Source organism: Thalassophryne amazonica, chromosome 5 (genome assembly GCF_902500255.1).
Source record: "Thalassophryne amazonica chromosome 5, fThaAma1.1, whole genome shotgun sequence".
Classification (NCBI taxonomy): Eukaryota; Metazoa; Chordata; class Actinopteri; order Batrachoidiformes; family Batrachoididae; genus Thalassophryne; species Thalassophryne amazonica.
The window spans coordinates 6660541-6686537 of NC_047107.1; the positions used below are offsets into that span (position 1 = coordinate 6660541).

Consider the following 25997-nt stretch of genomic DNA (forward strand, 5'->3'; position numbering starts at 1 on the left):
TGAAGTGCGGGCTTCAGGCACGAGGGGGCGCTGCGCCTTACAGGAACAGCCGAGGTGACAGCTGTCACTCATCAACTATGACAGCTGTCACCGATCATCTGCACTTCACCCCGGATAAAAGCAGGATGACACCTCCACCACGTCCGAGATATCGTACTTCTTTGGAGGTAACTTTCTCTGCCTGCGTATTGTAATAAGTGATTTCAAGAGCTACTTTGTTGCAGCTGTCTACCCAGAGGACCGGCGTGGGCCACGACTGTTTCGTTCTACTTCCCACCAGATAAGTGGTTACTCAGACGCTGCACGAGTGTGTGTTAGAGGTGGAGGTGGAATTCCCACCGTTGTTGTTACGGGGTGTACACACACCCACACTTGACTGTCTTTGCTCTTCGCCAGCAGTACCAGAGCCGACACGCTGAGACGGTGGCTACCTGGGGGACTCGAGACCTGGCGGCTCCAGTATCCTTCGGGTTCGGTGGCGGTGGAAATCGTGTGGTTCCGGTTCTTCTCCAGATGGACGTCTCCTATCGTCAAGCCTGCCCACACGACACCTTTATCCATTGACTTGTATTTATTCTATAATTCTGTGTGTGGTTGTGACATTCACAATAGTAAAGTGTTCAAATTGAACTCCCTCTATTGTCCGTTCATTTACGCCCCCTGTTGTGGGTCCGTGTCACTACACTTTCCCAACATTTCCTTACCAGTGTTGCTCTGGGGGTTGGTAAGGTTAGAACTTACCTGTGTGAAGCGCCTTGAGGCAACTCTTTTGTGATTTGGCGCTATATAAGGAAAATAAATTGAAATTGAAAAAAATCTTGAACCCACTACAGATGAAGAAATCATCACCACCCAGAAAGGAGTCATGCTTCAAATGTTGAAAATAATATGGCTAACATAAGCTGATTTTAAGGTTTTTTTGGTCACCTTAACTCATGGTTTCAGATAACCTGTGGTCTGATTTTCTTGACCCCAACTTGTGTGAGTTAACTTGGGGCTCGCCTGTATGATCTCGTAACAGTTGCTGGAAAGCAGAATAACGTGTGGGAGAGACAAAAAGTGAGTAATTTAGAACTACAAATATATTTGATTCTGGGTTTATTTGTTTATTTTGCCTTTAAAACTGGGTGTCACTTCTCAAAATAAATAATAACTTCTCATGGACAGGCTGTGCAGCGAATGAGGTAAGTCGGCTGATTGAGTCAGTGAGGTTTGTGATTCAATGATCAGATCATTGCAGCAGCAGTGGTTTGGTGAGAAATAAATTTTTTGTTTTAGAGCGGGATCGAAAACCAAAAATTGGTTTCTCACCTAAATGCAAATGCAAATAAATCACGCATGTACGATCCCGGCGCGGGATCAGCCGCAGCGGCATTGCACTGCTGTGAGGTGGCAAGAGAGACTGTAGATCAATACGTGCTTTAACTTTTGAGCCACCAAACACCAGAAAAGTCTCCAATGATGCCAGGAAAGGCAGCTAGATTAACAGTAGTCGCTTTTGAGAAAATAAGTTGTCAAGAGGGCAGTAGCAGTTCTACACTAAATTACTGGGCTGGACCACTCAAGGACCTTCACAGAGTTGTCCTGAGGCCACTCCTTTGATATCTTGGCTGTGTGCTTTGGGTCATTGTTCTGCTGAAAGATGAACTGTCACCTCAGTCTGAGGTCAAAAGCGCTCTGGAGCAAGTTTCCATCCAGGATGTCTCTGTACATTGCTGCATTCATGTTTCCCTCAATCCTGACTAGTCTCCCAATTCCTGCTGCTAAAAAACATCCCCACAACATGATGCTGCCACCACCATGCTTCACTGTAGGGATGGTGCCCGATTTCTCCAAATATGACACCTGGCATTCCATCTTTGTCTCATCAGACCAGAGAATTTTGTTTCTCCTGGTCTGAGAGTCTTTCAGGTGTCATTTGTCAAACTCCAGGTGGGCTGCCATGTGCCTTTTACTAAGGAGTGGCTTCCGTCTGATCAATCTACCATACAGGCCTGATTGGTGGATTGCTGCAGAGATGGTTGTCCTTCTGGAAGGTTCTCCTCTCCACAGAGGAATGCTGGAGCTCTGACAGAGTGACTATCGGGTTATTGGTCACCACCCTGACTATGGTCCTTATTGCCTGATCACTCAGTTTAGACGGGTGGCCAGCTCTAGGAAGAGTCCTGGTGGATCCAAACTTCTTCCATTTACGGATGTTGGAGGCCGCTGTGCTCATTGAGACCTTCAAAGCACACATTTTAATTTGTTTATTCCATTCCAAATACTTTTTCCCTAAATTATCTTCCTTAACTCACACTGAAAACAAATCTCTACAACTTGATATAAATTAATTAAAAATATAAAATCCAGCTTCCTGATGAAGTGGTGTAGAGGAGGATTTTCTTAAAAAGAAGACCTGAAAGTTCAGTTACAATTTGTCAGAAAGTACTTTTGAGATGAAAGCCTAGATTTGATGTTTTGGTGAAAGAAACTTGTGTATTTCTTCATAATTGATGTAAATAAAGTCTAAGACATATCCATTGACTTGGAAATGTTCATGTTTCCATCCCCTGACTTGTCTGAAGAAAACTGGCAATAAAACTGATTATTATTTACAGGTTTTATCAAGTTTTAGAGATTTGCTTTCAGTTTGAGTTTGAGGAAGATCATTTTAGAAATTTTTATTCTTTATTTTTTTGTATTTCTTGTATTTAAAATGGCATAAACAAATTAAAATATGTGAAATTCCAAATGTTCCAATACTTTTGGAGGGCACAGTATCCTAACCTTATGATGAGTATAAAATGAGTGTTGTATTATTACTGTTTTGTTAAGAATGTTATTTTTCACTGTTGCTGCACTTTGTGTCAAATCAAATCAAATCAATTTTATTTATATAGCGCCAAATCCCAACAAACAGTTGCCCCAAGGTGCTTATATTGTAAGGCAAAAGCCATATAATAATTACAGAAAACCCCCAATGGTCAAAACGACCCCCTATGAGCAAGCACTTGGCGACAGTGGGAAGGAAAATCTCCCTTATAACAGGAAGAAACCTCCAGCAGAACCAGGCTCAGGGAGGGGCAGTCTTCTGCTGGGACTGGTTGGGGCTGAGGGGAGAGAATCAGGAAAAAGACATGCTGTGGAAGAGAGCAGAGATCGATCACTAATGATTAAAAGCAGAGTGGTGCATACAGAGCAAAAAGAGGTGAATAAAATGAAACACTGGGTGCATCATGGGAACCCCCCAGCAGTCTACGTCTATAGCAGCATAACTAAGGGATGGTTCAGGGTCACCTGATCCAGCCCTAACTATAAGCTTTTTCAAAAAGGAAAGTTTTAAGCCTAATCTTAAAAGTAGAGAGGGTGTCTGTCTCCCTGATCTGAATTGGGAGCTGGTTCCACAGGAGAGGAGCCTGAAAGCTGAAGGCTCTGCCTCCCATTCTACTCTTACAAACCCTAGGAACTACAAGTAAGCCCGCAGTCTGAGAGCGAAGTGCTCTATTGTGGTGATATGGTACTAGAGGTCCCTAAGATAAGAGGGACCTGATTATACAAACCTTATAAGTAAGAAGAAGAATTTTAAATTATATTCTGGAATTAACAGGGAGCAGCCAAGAAGAGACCTTATAAGTAAGAAGAAGAGAATTTTAAATTCTATTCTAGAATTAACAGGAAGCCAATGAAGAGAGGCCAATATGGGTGAGATATGCTCTCTCCTTCTAGTTACTTGATCAGTGAAGCAGACGGAGCGCCTCTGATGACAATCTCACGTGCTCAAACAAAGAGTGTGTAACTATCAGGATTGCTCCACTAGTTTGCATGTGAATGTTACTGGATAACTCTGTTGCTTTCTTGGCGTAAAGCACTGTTTACCATATCAATGGCCAACAAAACACAGACCATTTTGTATATATTGTTCGAACCTTTTTTTGCACAGTCTTTCACACAATACCTCAAATTACCTTGAAAGCACAGGTTGTCCTGAAAAAAAAGAGACAAAACTTGATTGTGGGATGCAGGGAGAGCTGTTAACAGCAATAATAAAATATTTATGCCAGGCGAGTGAACTGTCCAAAAAAAATGCCCTCGGACCACAGAGGGTTAAATACTTGGGGACAACTGTCCAAAGCAATGGAGTGTGGTTGAGAGGTGAAGAAGAGGTTTTGGAGCAACACATGCTGCTATCCAAGCAATGTCTTTCTCAGGGATGTCGCTGAGACCTCGGACTGTTGAACAACTGAAGTCATACATCAAGCAAGAATGGGAAAGAATTCCACCTACAAAGCTTCACCAATTAGTGTCCTCAGTTCCCAAACACTTATTGAGTGTTGTTAGAAGGAAATGTGACATAACACAGTGGTAAACATACCACTGTCCCAGCTTTTTTGAAACATGTTGCAGGCATCCATTTCAAAATGAGCAAATATTTGCACAAAAACAATAAAGTTTATCAGTTTGAACATTAAATATCTTGTCTTTGTATTTTCACTTGAATATAGGTTGAAGAGGATTTGCAAATCATTGTATTGTTTTTATTTACATTTTACACAATGTCCCAACTTCACTGGAACTGGGGTTGTAAAACCACCTGCTTACAGCAGCTGTGCGTTGTGTGAAACTTCGATCAGGGACAAACACAGAACAGCTGACACTTGTCAAGGATGAATGGTGGCAAAATGGAACACTGATAGGACTAATAGTTTTTACAGATATTAGCTAACGTTGCACACAGATGTTATCAACTATCATCACTAACAGGATGTTAAAACCAAAGCATTAACCTTTCTATATTTGCACTGCATGTTTGACCCTTTATTGATTTCAGAAACAGAATAGAACACAATTTGTGCACCACAGTCTTTGGCTTGATTTTAAGATGCTGTTGTACACTCATTATATCATTATATACTCATTCTGCCCCAGGAACAGAACAGTTAGAGAAATCACAGACAGACCAATGTGGTAGGGGTGGGCTTTGAACCGCAAACCTTCCACACTGAAACCAAGTGCACTAACGGCTTGGCCACCACTCCTGCAAGAAGCAGTCAGTTATGCCAAAAAAATTTAAAAGAAAGGTATCAGATGATACTGTGCACACTCTACATATACATTATGTCTTTAACTGTGTTTTTGGTTGTTTATGACTTCATTATGAAGTCATTCATACTAATCAATCAAATATGCTTTGGATCAGCTGTGTCCAATCCTGTTCATGGAGGGCCTTGCATTTTTCCTAACTCTCCCTGTTCTACTCCCAGGCCGTTAACCTCATCAGGTGTGCTCAGCCATTCAAGAGCTGAAAGACCCCACTTCTAACAAATCAGGTGTACACAGACATGGACAATGTGCAGGGCAGGGGCCCTCCAGGAACAGAGCTGGGCACAGCTGTTTTAGATCATCCATCTAGGCTTCTTGGTTTTTGAGATGTACAAAAAAAAAAATATATATATATATATATATATATATTTTTTTTTTTTTTTTTTTTTGAACCATGCTTTCCTTAATCTTTGACCAAACCATTCCAGAATGTAATCACCTTGACAAATATATGTACATAAAGAAATCCATCCAACTACTTTTGATTTGGCCACAAACAGACATCAGTGAAAACAACATGCTGCTAACTCTGCTTTACACAGGGTAAAAGTGCTTCAGAGAATCTTGACTCTTAATATCCTGAACCTAAAATTAACAGGTTTTGAGGCCACCATAGACAAAAGACATTCTGAAGTAATCAATTAACCCAGTTTCAGGAAACTGTGTGGAAAATAAGGGATAAACAAATGGACAGATGGCAAATGTGACAAACCTGAGCATCTGTTTTGGGTTGAAAGGTTAAAAAGTGCTATAATATATATAACCAGACACAGAAGGGAATGATCTCAACTTACAGCTGAAAGCTTTAAATCAATGATTTTATTTTGACTCTGAATGCTATCGTAGATGGTTTCCAGTAACTGTGACAATGGTCCAAATATTTGGACCTCACTGTACGTTATTGTCTTACCTAAGTGGCTAGCGCAGCCTCACGTTGGTTGGACCGTAATGCTCTGTGATTAGAGCTCCAGGTGTCAGCACAGAGAAGCAGGCATTCCCGAAACATTGTTGGCGATAAAGGTGCGCAGCTGGCCAAGCACCCTCCAGCCCGTGGACACCTCCGGACCATTCAGCTACCAGAGGGGTGCCTTGGTTGACCAGGTAGTAGGTCCACCACTGGCCGCAGGGAGTGCTGTTAACTTTCCACCCTGGTGGGAGGGAGGAGCCACTCCGTACAGGAGGCTGGTGGTAGATGCTCTCAAACTCAGCCAGAAGGGTGGGGAAGCTCTGCTCCAGCAACTCCACATCGTGTCTCTGGACTTCCCTGGAGCAGAAAGGAGCTGAGGGGGGGTCAGGGAGGAAGAAGACCTCTGGCCGCTGGATGGTGGGCGGCTGCGGTGTCGGCCTTGGTCACGGACCCCTTTGTGCACCCTGCCCATGCCTGACCAGGTATAAGCGGTTTGGCGTAATCCTGCAGGCTGTGGTAGAGCCTCTGGTTCAGACTCTCGCCGGCACTGGTGCAGCGGAAACATTCTGATGACTGGCAGAATGCAAAGCCATTCTGGTCTTCCAGCATTAATCCGTGCTTCCCTTTTCCTTTACCTCGGCAGTCTGAACTCATGAAGCCCCCAACCACCCCTCCAATTCTCCCGGATCCGGTCAGATAGCGGCTGCGCAAAGGGCTGGAGCCGTGCTCTCGACCCACCCTGTAACAGTACCACATAAACAACAGCAGCACACACACACTGATGGCAAAAGCACAGACCTCACACTCCCTGATGGACTGCATCCCACCAGCCACCATCTCCCTCACACTCTCCAGCGACCACTCCATCTCCGCTCTGCAGCGCTGAGTGAGCCTGCCAGGGAGAAAACGCTGACAAAAGTCCAGTTAGCGTGTCTTTTCCTGCTAGTGACTGAACGCAGCCTGGAACCTAGTGAGCGTAGCGTTGAGCCCCCTCACATGAACGAGCTCACCTGGGCTTCAGTCTCAACATTTCAGCACTCCGCCACCAGGAAGCATTTTGGCAGCAAGAGGTCTGGCTGCGCTGCTCCAGAACACTGCACCTCTCAGTTATCTGATCTCTGGAAAACAAAGAGACACAGAGAAACGGGGGAGGTGTTAAGATGTGTGTGCTTCCATGCACAATCAATCTAGTGCACATCTCACTGCATGCAGCTTCACACCCTCATCACAAATATTAGGGACATAAAGTAGAGCCCAATCGATATATGGTCGGCCCTATAAATATCTGCCAATATGAGCCTTTCACAAACATGTCAGTATCTGCCTTATTTTTTGCCTATATGAAAACTTTTATAAACAATAAACAATGTAGAAAAACACTTTGACTGTTGGAAATGGTGCCATTACATCATTTATCCTGCAGAGGGCACCCTGAATGCATGGCTGGGTCCCCATCACCCCTTGGCCACATTATAAGAGACAGAAGCAAAGTGACAGCTGCCATTCATTTTCACTCAGCGTAGACATTTTACAGCAGCAAGAGAAAAGTGATCATTATGTCACCAGCTGGGCGGGCCAAAACAAATGAGAAGTCTGTTTTATGCAAATGCTGAGTAATGTGACGCAGCGACTGTCAATGAGTGAAGGCAGCATGATGTATATTGGTTGGTTTTTAGTTATATTTATAAAATTAAATTTGTTATTAATAAAGTTCAGGTTTAAACTCTAAAACATCAAGCATCAGTTACATTTCTTTCTCAAAGGAAACATGTATCATGTAATTAGAATGTCTATTTTCATGTATATATAAAAGATAGTTCACCCCGCGGCCCAGTTGAAGATGACTGTCATTTATTTCAGTTTTTCTTCACGATATCAGATTTTCAGTGGTTTAAAGGAATGACTTTAAATAGCACAGATGATACCAGAAATTTATATTTAAAAGCTCTGACTGTGTCATAATTAGGGAGTAACTGGGGAACCTTTGGCTGGCTGGATTTAAGGACCTACAGGCAGCAGCTTCTTGCATTTAAGAATGTGGGAAGAATAAAAAAAAAATTACGACAAGGCATCCAGAGCAAAACTGTGGAGCTCCATGAGTCAGGGTTGTCTGAGACGTCTGCTCTAAAAGATTCATCCTTGACCCACAGAAAGATGACTCCAACATGTGAGTGTACAGTGTTTCCCCTACGTTTTTCAGGCCCAGTGCCTTACAGTACAGGTGTCTGGTGTGAAACAGGAGTTATTCAGAAAGAAACTTAAAAGTATGAAAGGATCATGTAAAGGGAAAGAGAGCATTACAGTTGAGTGTGAAAATATATTGTGGAGGTGAGGGTAATGCCAGCTTTTGTAATGTCAGTCAGTCAAAATCTGTGGAGCAAATGAAAGATTGACAGATTCTTCTGTTGTAACCTCTGACTGCTAACTTTAATTGAACAAGAGAGCAGTAGGGGTTTTTTAATATCCTCAAGCAAGTTAGTGGATTAATGTTCATTGTGAAAGCTGGTTGATGTTTACTGCCACTGAGCTGAGGAGCAGTAACGCTACTACAACTCCAATTCCAATGAAGTTGGGACGTTGGTGAAATGTAAATAAAAACAATGATTGCAAATCCTCTTCAACCAATATTCAATTGAATATACCCCAAGACAAGATATTTAAGTTCAAACTGATACACTATTGTTTTTTGTGCAAATATTTGCTCATTTTGAAATGGATGCCTGCAACACCTTTCAAAAAGCTGGGACAGTGGTATGTTTACCACTGTGTTACATCCACCTTTCCTTCTAACAACACTCAAGCGTTTGGGAACTGAGGACACTAATTGTTGAACCTTGTAGGTGGATTTCTTTCCCATTCTGTTTGATGGGACTACTCCGTTGTCTCCGTTGTTCATATTTGCGCTTCATAATGCACCACACAATTTCAATGGCGACAGGTCTGGACTGCAGGCAGGCAGTTTAGTACCCGCACTCCTACTATGAAGCCACGCTGTTGTAACACATGCAGAATGTGGCTTGGCATTGGTCTGCTGAAATAAGGCAGGGACGTACCTGAAAAAGACGTTTGCTTGGATGGCAGCATGTGTTGCTCCAAAACCTGGATTGTACCTTTCAGAATTTGTTGGTGCCATCACAGATGTGTAACTTGCCCATGTCATGGCACTACACACCCCCATACCATCACAGATGCTGGCTTTTGACCTTTGCGCTGGTAACAATCTGGATGGTCTTTCTCCTCTTTTGGCCAGAGGACACGACATCCATGATTTCCAAAAACAATTTTGAAATGTGGACTCATCAGACCACAGCACACTTTTCCACTTGTGTCTGTCCATTTCAAATGAGCTCGGGCCCAGAGAAGGCGGAGGCATTTCTGGATGTTGTTGATGTATGGCTTTCGCTTTGCATGGTAGAGTTTTAACTTGCACTTGTAGATGTAGCAATGAACTGTGTTAATTGACAATGGTTTCTGAAATGTTCCTGAGTCCACGCGGAAAGATCCTTTACACAACGATGTCGGTTTTTATGCAGTGCCACCTGAGGGGTTGAAGGTCACAGGCATTCAATGTTGGTTTTCGGCCTTGCCACTCACATGTAGAAAGTTCTCTAGATTCTCTGAATCTTCTGATTATATTATGGACTGTAGATGATGTAATCCCTAAATTCCTTGCAATTGAACGTTGAGAAACATTGTTCTTAAACTGTTAGACTATTTTCTCATGCAGTTGTTCACAAAGTGGTGATCCTCGCCCCATCTTTGCTTGTGAATGGCTGAGCCTTTTGGGGATGCTCCTTTTATACCCAATCATGACACTCACCTGTTTCCAATTAGGCGTTCTTTGAGCATTCATCAACTTTCCCAGTCTTTTTGTTGCACCGTTTCCAACTTTTTTGAAATCTGTTGCAAACGGAAAGTTGATAGGACCAATCCTACTGGTGTTGGCTCTCACTGCGGTATTGCTATCACTCTGTTCCGGAGAAAAGCGGTGTTTTTCTGTATCTGTTAGCTGTTTAATCTGCGCAGTTAGATGATCTAGTTATCTAGATTACGATTTGTTTCCCAGTGTAATCTTTACGTGCCTTAACTAAAGCACTCCTTCTGCTGAATCACCTCTAAATTATTCTACCACATATTCACTTTGCGTGTTTTAGGAATCCGCTAGGTTGCGTAGCTACTAGCTCTTAGCCGATTTAGCCATGGCGGCTTCTCCTGTCTCTCCCGCACTTTTCTGCTCTGGTGTGAAATGTTTAGTTATTCCTCGGCCTCCTTTAGCAGTAACGGTACTTGTAATAAGTGTAGCTTATTCGTAGCTTTGGAGGCCAGGCTGGGCGAATTGGAGACTCGGCTCCGCACCCGTGGAAAATTCTACAGCTAGCCAGGCCCCTGTAGTCGGTGCCGACCAAGGTAGCTTAGCCGCCGTTAGTTCCCCCCGGCAGATCCCGAGCAGTCGGAAAAGCAGGCTGACTGGGTGACTGTGAGGAGGAAGCGTAGCCCTAAACAGAAGCCCCGTGTACACCGCCAACCCGTTCACATTTCTAACCGTTTTTCCCCACTCGACGACACACCCGCCGAGGATCAAACTCTGGTTATTGGCGACTCTGTTTTGAGAAATGTGCAGTTAGCGACACCAGCAACCATAGTCAATTGTCTTCCGGGGGCCAGAGCAGGCGACATGAAGGAAATTTGAAACTGCTGGTTAAGGCTAAGCGTAAATTTGGTAAGATTGTAATTCACGTCGGCAGTAATGACACCCGGTTACACCAATCGGAGGTCACTAAAATTAACATTAAATCAGTGTGTAACTTGCAAAAACAATGTCGGACTCTGTAGTTTTCTCTGGGCCCTCCCCCAATCGGACACGGGAGTGACATGTTTAGCCGCATGTTCTCCTTGAATTGTGGCTGTCTGAGTGGTGTCCAAAAAATGAGGTGGGCTCATAGATAATTGGCAAAGCTTCTGGGGAAAACCTGGTCTTGTTAGGAGAGACGGCATCCATCCCACTTTGGATGGAGCAGCTCTCATTTCTAGAAATCTGGCCAATTTTCTTAAATCCTCCAAACTGTGACTATCCAGGGTTGGGACCAGGAAGCAGAGTTGTAGTCTTACACACCTCTCTGCAGCTTCTCTCACCCTGCCATCCCCTCATTACCCCATCCCCGTAGAGACGGTGCCTGCTCCCAGACCACCAATAACCAGCAAAAATCTATTTAAGCATAAAAATTCAAAAAGAAAAAATAATATAGCACCTTCAACTGCACCACAGACTAAAACAGTTAAATGTGGTCTATTAAACATTAGGTCTCTCTCTTCTAGTCCCCTGTTGGTAAATGATATAATAATTGATCAACATATTGATTTATTCTGCCTTACAGAAACCTGGTTACAGCAGGATGAATATGTTAGTTTAAATGAGTCAACACCCCCGAGTCACACTAACTGTCAGAATGCTTGTAGCACGGGCCGGGGCGGAGGATTAGCAGCAATCTTCCATTCCAGCTTATTAATTAATCAAAAACCCAGACAGAGCTTTAATTCATTTGAAAGCTTGTCTCTTAGTCTTGTCCATCCAAATTGGAAGTCCCAAAAACCAGTTTTATTTGTTATTATCTATCGTCCACCTGGTCGTTACTGTGAGTTTCTCTGTGAATTTTCAGACCTTTTGTCTGACTTAGTGCTTAGCTCAGATAAGATAATTATAGTGGGCGATTTTAACATCCACACAGATGCTGAGAATGACAGCCTCAACACTGCATTTAATCTATTATTAGACTCTATTGGCTTTGCTCAAAAAGTAAATGAGTCCACCCACCACTTTAATCATAGTTTAGATCTTGTTTTGACTTATGGTATGGAAATAGAAGACTTAACAGTATTCCCTGAAAACTCCCTTCTGTCTGATCATTTCTTAATAACATTTACATTTACTCTGATGGACTACCAGCAGTGGGGAATAAGTTTCATTACACTAGAAGTCTTTCAGAAAGCGCTGTAACTAGGTTTAAGGATATGATTCCTTCTTTATGTTCTCTAATGCCATATACCAACATAGTGCAGAGTAGCTACCTAAACTCTGTAAGGGAGATAGAGTATCTCGTCAATAGTTTTACATCCTCATTGAAGACAACTTTGGATGCTGTAGCTCCTCTAAAAAAGAGAGCTTTAAAGCAGATAACCCGTAAGTTGGAGAGGAAATGGCGTCTCACTAATTTAGAAGATCTTCACTTAGCCTGGAAAAAGAGTCTGTTGCTCTATAAAAAAGCCCTCCGTAAAGCTAGGACATCTTTCTACTCATCACTAATTGAAGAAAATAAGAACAACCCCAGGTTTCTTTTCAGCACTGTAGCCAGGCTGACAAAGAGTCAGAGCTCTATTGAGCTGAGTATTCCATTAACTTTAACTAGTAATGAGTTCATGACTTTCTTTGCTAACAAAATTTTAACTATAGAGAAAAAATTTACTCATAACCATCCAAAGACGTATCGTATCTTTGGCTGCTTTCAGTGATGCCGGTATTTGGTTAGACTCTTTCTCTCCGATTGTTCTGTCTGAGTTATTTTCATTAGTTACTTCATCCAAACCATCAACATGTTTATTAGACCCCATTCCTACCAGGCTGCTCAAGGAAGCCCTACCATTATTTAATGCTTCAATCTTAAATATGATCAATCTATCTTTGTAGTTGGCTATGTACCACAGGCTTTAAGGTGGCAGTAATTAAACCATACTTAAAAAGCCATCACTTGACCCAGCTATCTTAGCTAATTATAGGCCAATCTCCAACCTTCCTTTTCTCTCAAAAATTCTTGAAAGGGTAGTTGTAAAACAGCTAACTGATCATCTGCAGAGGAATGGTCTATTTGAAGAGTTTCAGTCAGGTTTTAGAATTCATCATAGTACAGAAACAGCATTAGTGAAGGTTACAATGATCTTCTTATGGCCTCGGACAGTGGACTCATCTCTGTGCTTGTTCTGTAGACCTCAGTGCTGCTTTTGATACTTTTGACCATAAAATTTTATTACAGAGATTAGAGCATGCCATAGGTATTAAAGGCACTGCGCTGCGGTGGTTTGAATCATATTTGTCTAATAGATACAATTTGTTCATGTAAATGGGAATCTTCTTCACAGACTAAGTTAATTATGGAGTTCCACAAGGTTCTGTGCTAGGACCAATTTTATTCACTTTATTATTATTATTATTCTTATTATTATTAGACGGTATTGCTTAAATTTTCATTGTTACGCAGATGATACCAGCTTTATCTATCCATGAAGCCAGAGGACACACACCAATTAGCTAAACTGCAGGATGTCTTACAGACATAAAGACATGGATGACCTCTAATTTCCTGCTTTTAAACTCAGATAAAACTGAAGTTATTGTACTTGGCCCCACAAATCTTAGAAACATGGTGTCTAACCAGATCCTTACTCTGGATGGCATTACCCTGACCTCTAGGCTGGACTATTGTAATTCATTATTATCAAGTTGTCCTAAAAGTTCCCTAAAAAGCCTTCAGTTAATTCCAAAATGCTGCAGCTAGAGTACTGACGGGGACTAGAAGGAGAGAGCATATCTCACCCATATTGGCCTCTCTTCATTGGCTTCCTGTTAATTCTAGAATAGAATTTAAAATTCTTCTTCTACTTATAAGGTTTTGAATAATCAGGTCCCATCTTATCTTAGGGACCTCGTAGTACCATATCACCCCAATAGAGCGCTTCGCTCTCAGACTGCAGGCTTACTTGTAGTTCCTAGGGTTTGTAAGAGTAGAATGGGAGGCAGAGCCTTCAGCTTTCAGGCTCCTCTCCTGTGGAACCAGCTCCCAATTCAGATCAGGGAGACAGACACCCTCTCTACTTTTAAGATTAGGCTTAAAACTTTCCTTTTTGCTAACGCTTATAGTTAGGGCTGGATCAGGTGACCCTGAACCATCCCTTAGTTATGCTGCTATCGACGCAGGACTGCTGGGGGGTTCCCATGATGCACTGTTTCTTTCTCTTTTTGCTCTGTATGCACCACTCTGCATTTAATCATTAGTGATCGATCTCTGCTCCCCTCCACAGCATGTCTTTTCCTGGTTCTCTCCCTCAGCCCCAACCAGTCCCAGCAGAAGACTGCCCCTCCTGAGCCTGGTTCTGCTGGAGGTTTCTTCCTGTTAAAAGGGAGTTTTTCCTTCCCACCTGTAGCAAGTGCTTGCTCACAGGGGGTCGTTTTGACGTTGGGGTTTTTATATAATTATTGTATGGCCTTGCCTTACAATATAAAGTGCCTTGGGGCAACTGTTGTTGTGATTTGGCGCTATATAAAAAATGCTTGATTGATTGACAGACATCCATTTCAAACGAGCAAATATTTGCACAAAACAAGTTTATCAGTTGAACTTAAATATCTTGTCTTTGTGGTGTATTCAATTGAATATAGGTTGACGAGGATTTTAAAATCGTATTATGGTTTTTATTTACATTTTAACAACATCCCAACTTCATTGGAATTGGGGGTGTATAACAATTGTAATCAGGTACATATCTGATGATGCAAACAGGCTGCAGCAAGCAATGCTAATGTCAGCGGATGAGCCGTATGCCACCTAAGCGGTGTGCGGTATATACGGTAGATGGTATAAATGATAAAAATCTGGCCTACGGTAGAGATTTGGACTGCACTGACCAATTGCGATAGCGCTTGTTGATGACGTCATGGACCAATATCTGTCAACAACTGGTATTGAACTACACGGCAAGCGAGCCCACAATAAGTGAAGATCAAATGTATTCAATAAGAACGACGTCCCCTGGAACAGATTCTTCTCTACCCTGCAAAAATCACTTTACTTCTTATTACAACCCCTGGCAAAAATTATGGAATCACCAGCCTCGGAGGATGTTCATTCAGTTGTTTAATTTTGTAGAAAAAAAGCAGATCACAGACATGACACAAAACTAAAGTCATTTCAAATGGCAACTTTCTGGCTTTAAGAAACACTATAAGAAATCAAGAAAAAAAGATTGTGGCAGTCAGTAACTTACTTTTTTAGACCAAGCAGAGGAAAAAAATATGGAATCACTCAATTCTGAGGAAAGAAATATGGAATCACCCTGTAAATTTTCATTCCCAAAACTAACAATTGCATCAAATCACATCTGCTCGTTGATATTGACCCTATGCCATGACATTGACCCTATGTGTCTTTTTGCAAGGAATGTTTTCACAGTTTTTGCTCTATGGAGATGCATTATCATCTTGAAAAATGATTTCATCATCCCCAAACATCCTTTCAATTGTCCAAAATATCAACGTAAACTTGTGCATTTATTGATGATGTAATGACAGCCATCTCCCCAGTGCCTTTACCTGACATGCAGCCCCACATCATCAATGACTGTGGAAATTTACATGTTGTCTTCAGGCAGTCATCTTTATAAATCCCATTGGAACGGCACCAAACAAAAGTTCCAGCATCATCACCTTGCCCAATGCAGATTCGAGATCATCACTGAATATGCCTTTCATCAGTCATCCACAGTCCACAATTGCTTTTCCTTAGCCCATTGTAACCTTGTTTTTTTCTGTTTAGGTGTTAATGATGGCTTTCGTTTAGCTTTTCTGTATGTAAATCCCATTTCCTTTAGGCGGTTTTCTTACAGTTCAGTGACAGCGTTGACTCCAGTTTCCTCCCATTCGTTCCTCATTTGTTTTGTTGTGCATTTTTCGATTTTTGAGACATATTGCTTTAAGTTTTCTGTCTTGATGCTTTGATGTCTTCCTTGGGTCTACCAGTATGTTTGCCTTTAACAACCTTCCCATGTTTGTATTTGGTCCAGGAGTTTAGACACAGCTGACTGAACAACCAACATCTTTTGCAACATTGCGTGATGATTTACCCTCTTAAGAGTTTGATAATCCTCTCCTTTGTTTCAATTGACCATCTCGTGTTGGCGCCATGATTCAGTCCACTTGGTGCCAACAGCTCTCCAAGGTGTGTTCACTCCTTTTTTAGATGCAGACTAATGAGCAGATCTGATTTGATGCAGGTGTTAGTTTTGGGGATGAAAATTTACAGGGTGATTCCATAATTTATTCCTCAGAATTGAGTGATTCCATATTTTTTTTCCTCTGCTTGGTCTAAAAAGTAACTGACTGCCACAATCTTTTTTTCTGATTTCTTAGTGTTTCTTAAAGCCAGAAAGTTGCCATTTGAAATGACTTTAGTTTTGTGTCATGTCTGATCTGCTTTTTTTCTACAAAATTTAACAACTGAATGAACATCCTCTGAGGCCGGTGATTCCATAATTTTTGCCAGGGGTTGTATACTGACATTATGACAATAAGCAAACAATACATTTATGTTAGTTATTCAACACCCAGTATTAAATGTAATGAACATTTTACTTATAATTAAAGTTTTATCTATTTGTAATCATACAACTATATTCTGCTAGTGCTAATGTAATCATAAAATATTACTTTGGTGTATTACATGACATGTTTTACTACAATCTGAAGTTCGACATAATTTAGGTGACATCTGAACTCAAGCGAAACCCTGAAGGTCAAGGTCAATCGCTTATCCCAGGTAATGGGCAAGGCATATGACTATATTCATGGCAAATTTGTAGGCAAAATTTCAAAAATTGCGACCAGGAAAGTTGTTTAGTTGCATTTAGTGTTTGACCTTCGTGTGACCTTTGGCCTTGATCCTTTTGTGTACTGAAAGGTACCTTAGTAGGGCTGCTATATGTGAAGTTGCAAGAGTCTGCGATGTAAACTGTGTGCTGCACAGTGAGTTAAATGTGAAAAATGCAATGATTACAAACAAAGAAACATAAATACCGACACCCATATCCTGCCAAAACAAAGTTTTGGCAAGATCGCTTGGAATTTGGCATGCATATTCTAAATTAACGAATGTTTATTTTCAGATATAGAGCCATCCTGGAGCTGACCTCTAATGAGCTACAGGAGTCAATAAAGAATTACACAGGGATCAAAATTTTAAAATGCTCCAATCATGTTGAAAACTATACCACGTTATTTGTCTGATCATAACAATTCCAAAAAGGTATAGTTTGGACTATCTCTGAGGTCAAAACAGCAAAAATGGTGACAAATATCAGTTCCAGTTTGTACAGGGGTCCAAAATGAAAGATGCTCCAATTCTGGTAAAAAGTGATGCAAATTATTGGCTGAAATACAAGGATTAATAAATGGAATAGTTTTGACTGGGTTGAACGCTTGGTCTCCAAAGTAAAAGGTCAAACAAGGTCGACATCCATTGGATTCTATGACGTATGACATATGTTAACCTGTAACATAACTAAGCATGACAGATGGCACAAACTATTCCTTTTTAAAATGCTATTAACCCAACCAATAATTTGCATCAATTTTTATCAAAATTGGAGCAACTTTAACTTTTGACCCCTGTACAAACTGAAACTGACCTTTGTCACCATTTTTGCTGTTTTTACCCCATAACTCAGTCCTGCACTTTAGCGAGATCGCTGAACACGGAAGAAAGAGCGGTGAGCTGGTGGTCTTGCTGCATGAGCTGCCTACTGTGGTAGCGTACTGCCAGCTGGAATGGGTCAGAGCCGGCTGTGTCCATTGTTGGTCAGTTTGTTCTGACAGGCTGGATGGTCAGGAATTGCTGAACACAAATGCTCGGCTCGAACAAACAACTCTGGTTTTCAGAAGGCTTTACTGTAATGGATTGCAGAGGTCGGTACATGATAGGCAGTCAAAGAAAAGCAGCAGTACAAAAATCATCAGGCAAAAAGGCATGGTTGTTGTAACAGCCTGGAGGTCAGGAACACACAAGGAGGCAGGCAGGACTATGGAACGCAGGTACAGAGCTGGAATGAAGGCACGACAAACTGGCAAGAAACTAATACACTCAGTGAGATTATATAACCCCAGGTGGTAATCAGCAAATCAGAAACAGGTGTGCATGGAAAGCACCAGAACAAGGGCATGGCCAGAGAGAGGGAAACACCCATCACCAAGAGACAGACAAGAGAACCAGAGACAGACAGACCCATGCAGAAAAACCCAGCAAGAGAACAAACAAAAACCAATGAAATACGAAAAAAGAAAGAAAGATCAAAAGAAAGAAAACATAACCAAACAAAACTCAAACCTTGACAAAACTCACTTAAACTGTCATCGTATAAACCGGACATTCGCAGTCACCATACAAAAAAAAAAGTCCCAATGATATGTATTGTTTTCCATGTAATCAACACCGTATATATGGGATTTTGTATAATGAATTTTCACTCACATCGGATAAAATGTCCCGACCAATCGCAATGTATTTCCATTAAAAACCCTGAGCAGTCTGGACGTGCACAGTAACAGAGGCACAAATTGAAGTTCAGCTGACACTCGCCGATTTTAGGAAAGTGGGACCAGAGTCATTTCTGTGATTAAACGATTGACCGTTTATTTTTTCATACTGTGCTCAGACTCGGACCCGCAGCCTGATGTGCACCTGTTAAATCAGACACAAAAGGCTGTGATTTGACACTTTTCTGCTTTTATTCCTTCGTCTACCGTATTATAACAGTTTTTGCAGTGCACGCTGATAAATGGATCAGAAAAGTCTACACATTTACAGCATGAAGTTGGTAAAGAGGAAAATGTACAGCTTTGGTTTGATTGGGAGGTGATGATTGTAGAAAGAAAAGCTTGTTGAGGGTCAAATTGGTCCATAATAAAGCATAATCCAGAGATGGAGAACTTTAAAACTGTCACAAAGCTGCAGCTGCATAAATCAGGCTTTAAATTAATTAAATACGTCATCATAAATTGCAAATTTGATAGCTTAGCTATTTTTTATTTTGATAGCACCTGTACCTGGATGTGTTGCTGTATGTGGTTAAATGATTTTAAAAAAATGTTGAAAACATTAAAAGGTTCATTCAGCGCAGATGAAATCAAAATGGCGCCATGTTCTGAGTTGACACCACTCTCTCTATTAAGGCACACTAGGAAATATCACGGACTACATCTGTTTTTTTTTCCCCAAGTTGAAAAAAAAAAACAGATGTAGTTTTTTTTCAAATGTAACATTAGTTTGTGTTGAACTGTTAATGTCAAAGCAGCAGTGACGAACACCAAAATGAAAGTCCTTTTTCCGTCTGTAAAGTAATAAAATATCAATCAATCAACTTTTTTCTTATATAGCGCCAAATCACAACAAACAGTTGCCCCAAGGCGCTCCATATTGTAAGGCAAGGCCATACAATAATTATGAAAAACCCCAACGGTCAAAACGACCCCCTATGAGCAAGCACTTGGCAACAGTGGGAAGGAAAAACTCCCTTTTAACAGGAAGAAACCTCCAGCAGAACCAGGCTCAGGGAGGGGCAGTCTTCTGCTGAGACTGGTTGGGGCTGAGGGAAAAAACCAGGAAAAAGACATGCTGTGGAGGGGGGCAGAGATCGATCACTAATGATTAAATGCAGAGTGATGCATACGGAGCAAAAAGAGAAAGAAACAGTGCATCATGGGAACCCCCCACAATCTACGTCTAAAGCAGCATAACCAAGGGATGGTCCAGGGTCACCCGATCCAGCCCTAACTATAAGCCTTAGCGAAAAGGAAAGTTTTAAGCCTAATCTTAAAAGTAGAGAGGGTATCTGTCTCCCTGATCTGAATTGGGAGCTGGTTCCACAGGAGAGGAGCCTGAAAGCTGAAGGCTCTGCCTCCCATTCTACTCTTACAAACCCTAGGAACTACAAGTAAGCCCGCAGTCTGAGAGCGAAGCGCTCTAATGGGGTAATAAGGTACTATGAGGTCCCTAAGATAAGATGGGACCTGATTATTCAAAACCTTATAAGTAAGAAGAAGAATTTTAAATTCTATTCTAGAATTAACAGGAAGCCAATGAAGAGAGGCCAACACGGGTGAGATATGCTCTCTCCTGCTAGTCCCCGTCAGTACTCTAGCTGCAGCATTCTGAACCAACTGAAGGCTTTTTAGGGAACTTTTAGGACAACCTGATAATAATGAATTACAATAGTCCAGCCTAGAGGAAATAAATGCATGAATTAGTTTTTCAGCATCACTCTGAGACAAGACCTTTCTAATTTTAGAGATATTGCGTAAATGCAAAAAAGCAGTCCTACATATTTGTTTAATATGCGCTTTGAATGACATATCCTGATCAAAAATGACTAAGATTTCTCACAGTATTACTAGAGATCAGGGAAATGCCATCCAGAGTAACGATCTGGTTAGACACCATGCTTCTAAGATTTGTGGGGCCAAGTACAATAACTTCAGTTTTATCTGAGTTTAAAAGCAGGAAATTAGAGGTCATCCATGTCTTTATGTCTGTAAGACAATCCTGCAGTTTAGCTAATTGGTGTGTATCCTCTGGCTTCATGGATAGATAAAGCTGGGTATCATCTGCGTAACAATGAAAATTTAAGCAATACCATCTAATAATACTGCCTAAGGGAAGCATGTATAAAGTGAATAAAATTGGTCCTAGCACAGAACCTTGTGGAACTCCATAATTAACTTTAGTCTGTGAAGAAGATTCCCCATTTACATGAACAAACTGTAATCTATTAGACAAATATGATTCAAACCACCGCAGCGCAGTGCCTTTAATACCTATGACATGCTCTAATCTCTGTAATAAAATTTTCTGGTCAACAGTATCAAAAGCAGCACTGAGGTCCAACAGAACAAGCACAGAGATAAGTCCACTGTCCGAAGCCATAAGAAGATCATTTGTAACCTTCACTAATGCTGTTTCTGTACTATGATGAATTCTAAAACCTGACTGAAACTCTTCAAATAGACCATTCCTCTGCAGGTGATCAGTTAACTGTTTTACAACTACCCTCTCAAGAATCTTTGAGAGAAAAGGAAGGTTGGAAATTGGCCTATAATTAGCTAAGATAGCTGGATCAAGTGATGGCTTTTTAAGTAATGGTTTAATTACTGCCACCTTAAAGGCCTGTGGTACATAACCAACTAACAAAGATAGATTGATCATATTTAAGATTGAAGCATTAAATAATGGTAGGACTTCCTTGAGCAGCCTGGCAGGAATGGGGTCCAATAAACATGCCGATGGTTTGGACGAAGCAACCAATGAAAATAACTCAGACAGAACAACCGGAGAGAAAGAGTCTAACCAAATACCGGCATCACTGAAAGCAGCCAAAGATAACGATACATCTTTGGGATGGTTATGAGTAATTTTTTCTCTAATAGTCAAAATTTTGTTAGCAAAGAAAGTCATGAAGTCATTACTAGTTAAAGTTAATGGAATACTCAGCTCAATAGAGCTCTGACTCTGTCAGCCTAGCTACAGTGCTGAAAAGAAACCTGAGGTTATTCTTATTTTCTTCAATTAGTGATGAGTAGAAAGATGTCCTAGCTTTACGGAGGGCTTTTTTATAGAGCAACAAACTCTTTTTCCAGGCTAAGTGAAGATCTTCTAAGTTAGTGAGACGCCATTTCCTCTCCAACTTATGGGTTATCTGCTTTAAGCTACGAGTTTGTGAGTTATACCACGGAGTCAGACACTTCTGATTTAAAGCTCTCTTTTTCAGAGGAGCTACAGCATCCAAAGTTGTCTTCAAAGAGGATGTAAAACTATTGACGAGATACTCTAACTCCCTTACAGAGTTTAGGTAGCTACTCTGCTCTGTGTTGGTATATGACATTAGAGAACATAACGAAGGAATCATATCCTTAAACCTAGTTACAGCGCTTTCTGAAAGACTTCTAGTGTAATGAAACTTATTCCCCACTGCAGGGTAGTCCATCAGGGTAAATGTAAATGTTATTAAAAAATGATCAGACAGAAGGGAGTTTTCAGGGAATACTGTTAAATCTTCTATTTCCATACCATAAGTCAGAACAAGATCTAAGATATGATTAAAGTGGTGGGTGGACTCATTTACTTTTTGAGCAAAGCCGATAGAGTCCAATAATAGACCAAATGCAGTGCTGAGGCTGTCATTCTCAGCATCTGTGTGGATATTAAAATCGCCCACTATAATTATCTTATCTGAGCTAAGCACTAAGTCAGACAAAAGGTCTGAAAATTCACAGAGAAACTCACAGTAACGACCAGGTGGACGATAGATAATAACAAATAAAACTGGTTTTTGGGACTTCCAATTTGGATGGACAAGACTAAGAGACAAGCTTTCAAATGAATTAAAGCTCTGTCTAGGTTTTTGATTAATTAATAAGCTGGAATGGAAGATTGCTGCTAATCCTCTGCCCCGGCCCGTGCTACGAGCATTCTGACAGTTAGTGTGACTCGGGGGTGTTGACTCATTTAAACTAACATATTCATCCTGCTGTAACCAGGTTTCTGTTAGGCAGAATAAATCAATACGTTGATCAATTATTATATCATTTACCAACAGGGACTTAGAAGAGAGAGACCTAATGTTTAATAGACCACATTTAACTGTTTTAGTCTGTGGTGCAGTTGAAGGTGCTATATTATTTTTTCTTTTTGAATTTTTATGCTTAAATAGATTTTTGCTGGTTATTGGTGGTCTGGGAGCAGGCACCGTCTCTACGGGGATGGGGTAATGAGGGGATGGCAGGGGGAGAGAAGCTGCAGAGAGGTGTATAAGACCACAGCTCTGCCTCCTGGTCCCAACGCTGGACAGTCACAGTTTGGAGGATCCAAGAAAATTGGCCAGATTTCTAGAAATGAGAACTGCTCCATCTAAAGTGGGATGGATGCCGTCTCTCCTAACAAGACCAGGTTTCCCCAGAAGCTTTGCCAATTATCAATGAAGCCCACCTCATTTTTTGGACACCACTCAGACAGCCAGCAATTCAAGGAGAACATGCGGCTAAACATGTCACTCCCGGTCTGATTGGGGAGGGGCCCAGAGAAAACAACAGAGTCCGACATTGTTTTTGCAAAGTTACACACCGATTTAATGTTAATTTTAGTGACCTCCGATTGGCGTAACCGAGTGTCATTACTGCCGACGTGAATTACAATCTTGCCAAATTTACGCTTAGCCTTAGCCAGCAATTTCAAATGTCCTTCGATGTCGCCTGCTCTGGCCCCCAGAAGACAATTGACAATGGTTGCTGGTGTCGCTAACTTCACATTTCTCAAAACAGAGTCGCCAATAACCAGAGTTTGATACTCGGCGAGTGTATCGTCGAGTGGGGAAAAACTGTTAGAGATGTGAACGGGTTGACGGTGTACACGGGGCTTCTGTTTAGGGCTACGCTTCCTCCTCACAGTCACCCAGTCAGCCTGCTTTCCCGACTGCCCGGGATCTGCCAGGGGGGAACTAACGGCGGCTAAGCTACCTTGGTCCGCACCGACTACAGGGGCCTGGCTAGCTGTAGAATTTTCCACGGTGCGGAGCCGAGTCTCCAATTCGCCCAGCCTGGCCTCCAAAGCTACGAATAAGCTGCACTTATTACAAGTACCGTTACTGCTAAAGGAGGCCGAGGAATAACTAAACATTTCACACCCAGAGCAGAAAAGTGCGGGAGAGACAGGAGAAGCCGTCATGCTAAATCGGCTAAGAGCTAGTAGCTACACAACCTAGCGGATTCCTAAAAACACACAAAGTGAATAATGTGTAAATAATTTAAAGGTGATTCAGCAGAAGGAGTGCCCCAATCAAGGCACCAAACAGGCCATGAAGCAGCACAGGCAACGCACGGCAACAGCGAACGCACGACAACGGTGCTAAAAGAGAAAAAAATAAATAAATAAAAAATAAAAAAATAAAAACGAAAGCGTTAGCAAGCCAGTTAGCTTGCCAACGCTGATGAAAGTTAGCAGATAAAAGTGCTCCGTCGCGATGTTTCGACTGTTAGAGGTCTTCCTTAGGCGTTGGAGCACAGTAAGAAAGTTAAAAAAAAAAAAAAAAGTAAAAAGGTAAAAAAGTAAAAAAAAGTCTTGAAAAAGACCGTTAATTCAAGTCCAAAGTAGCAGGTAGCAGTCTCAGTGTAAACAGTCCCAACAGAGAGCCAAAATTCTGATGTGTAGCAGCAGGAAAGAGGAAGTCAGAACAGCACAACATCACTCCACGCACGCGTGTCCTTGGCTGTTGGTCAAGAATCTATTTTATCCGTTATATAAAACAAATAATGAATGTTTTAACATTCTTTCAATGGTACATTCCACCTTTTCACCTCATGAAATATTTGTACCATGAACTCAAACATTCATTCTTTGTTTTGTATCAGCTAACGCCCCCCCCCCCCCCCCCCCAATGCACATGGGTTGTCCTCGAAATTAATTAATGTAACCACAAAGTTGTTGGGAAATAAACATGAACATTAATAAACTGCACATTTCAGAGTGGCCTTTTATTGTGGCCAGCCTAAGGCACAGCTGTGCAGTAATCATGCTGTCTAACCTGCATCTTGATATGTCACACCTGTGAGGTGGGACGGATTATGTGGGCAAAGGATTAGTGCTTTAGACAGATTTGTGAAAAATATTTGAAAGAAATCGGTCAATTGTGAAAAAGTTTTAGATCTTTGAGTTCAGCTCATGAAAAATGTGAGAAACAACAAAAGTGTTCGTTGATATTTTTACAGATAGATACAGTGAGTTTGTTGAGACAAGAATCAGATATGAACCGGATCACATTTGGCGTCTGACTGACGGAAACATTAAAGTCCCGCTGCCATGAGTCACTGCTGCATCCACACGCGCGCACATGCACGTTTAAACCGGGCTTTCACCGACAACCCGACGGTTACGTAACGATAACGGACCAGCAGAACCGAACCAGCAATGCGTCAACTGTGACCCGCCCGATCCCTGAACCCTGCGTGGCACAATCCACAGCACCGCAAACCCCACGCACCGACACCCGGTTCCGACCCAGCAGCGCAGCCGTGCACATATCAACCAGTCAACAACCGAATCACGGGAACCGAACTGCCGCCCCGCTCCGTGCACGATTCGTGCTCGTACCTGCTCAGCATTCATGACCGGTGTCCGGGTGAAGGCGCGTGCGCGTGCCACTGCAGTGCGCACGTCAACATGGTCGCAGAAAGGAAGTCCAAACGGGCCGAACCCGCAGCAAGACGTCCGGCAGACAGCCTTGTCTGTCTCTGCGTTTGTGTGTCCGTCCGGACGTCACATCATGTTGTTCACGCTCAAACAGAGAAACCACCCCGCGGAAAGTTATCGGCAAAATGCGCGACACATCCGGTTTCACCTTTCAATATAAAAGCCGCTGTAAATTACCCACAACACGTTCGAATCCGGTTGTTAAGTGTGATGTAACACATCATGTGATTTTCAACTTCAAACAAGAGTCACGCTGTCATTAACACAGAATTGCACTGAGATGCTCTGATCAGGCTGCACTTAAACCGTTGCACACAGACAACAGCATTAACATCGCAACATGAAACTCTGCATATTGTGAGGAAAACTCTCCTGGATATATTAACTGGGTTTTTAGACGTTGTTACTGCATTTGTTTTATGTAAAAATGCCAGAAGCTCAGGTCGTTTCTCCGTTATTTTCAGTGGGAGTTGCTGTGAGCTGCGATCGCTTCCTGTTCATGTCGTTCGGGGGGAAAGTGAAGTTTGCACTTTAATGTCCTGTTTATTGTAATAAATATTTTTTTTATTAACAAACAGACATGTATATTTTACCTGTGCATAATAAAATATATAAATTAAAAGAAAAAAGTTTTATTGAGTGTTCTTATCTTATAAACAGACAAATGCGGTTAACGGAGGCGGAGAAGGGAGGGACGGAGGTTTGCACACAATGTAAACACAAACTAAACTTAAACTGTAGATCCTTAAAAGGATCAAACAGACGTAACTTTAATTGTAAACTTGCAGGTCTTTGGACCCAAAAACCCAGATTTATCACATGATGCGTCCCGTCAGAGTTTAACAACTGGATATGCAGTCGATGCAGGATGTCCCCAAGCAATCCCAGCATGCACTGCGCCAAATACAAAATGGAGGTATCTGTGAAATGGTCTATTACAAAAAAAGATACATCTA

General features: G+C 41.7%; 1 pseudogene; it reads right to left on the reverse strand.

The window, feature by feature from the left end:
* Window positions 1–6000: 6000 nt before the first annotated feature.
* LOC117509735 lies at window positions 6001–25101 on the reverse strand (annotated as a pseudogene).
* Window positions 25102–25997: the final 896 nt, after the last annotated feature.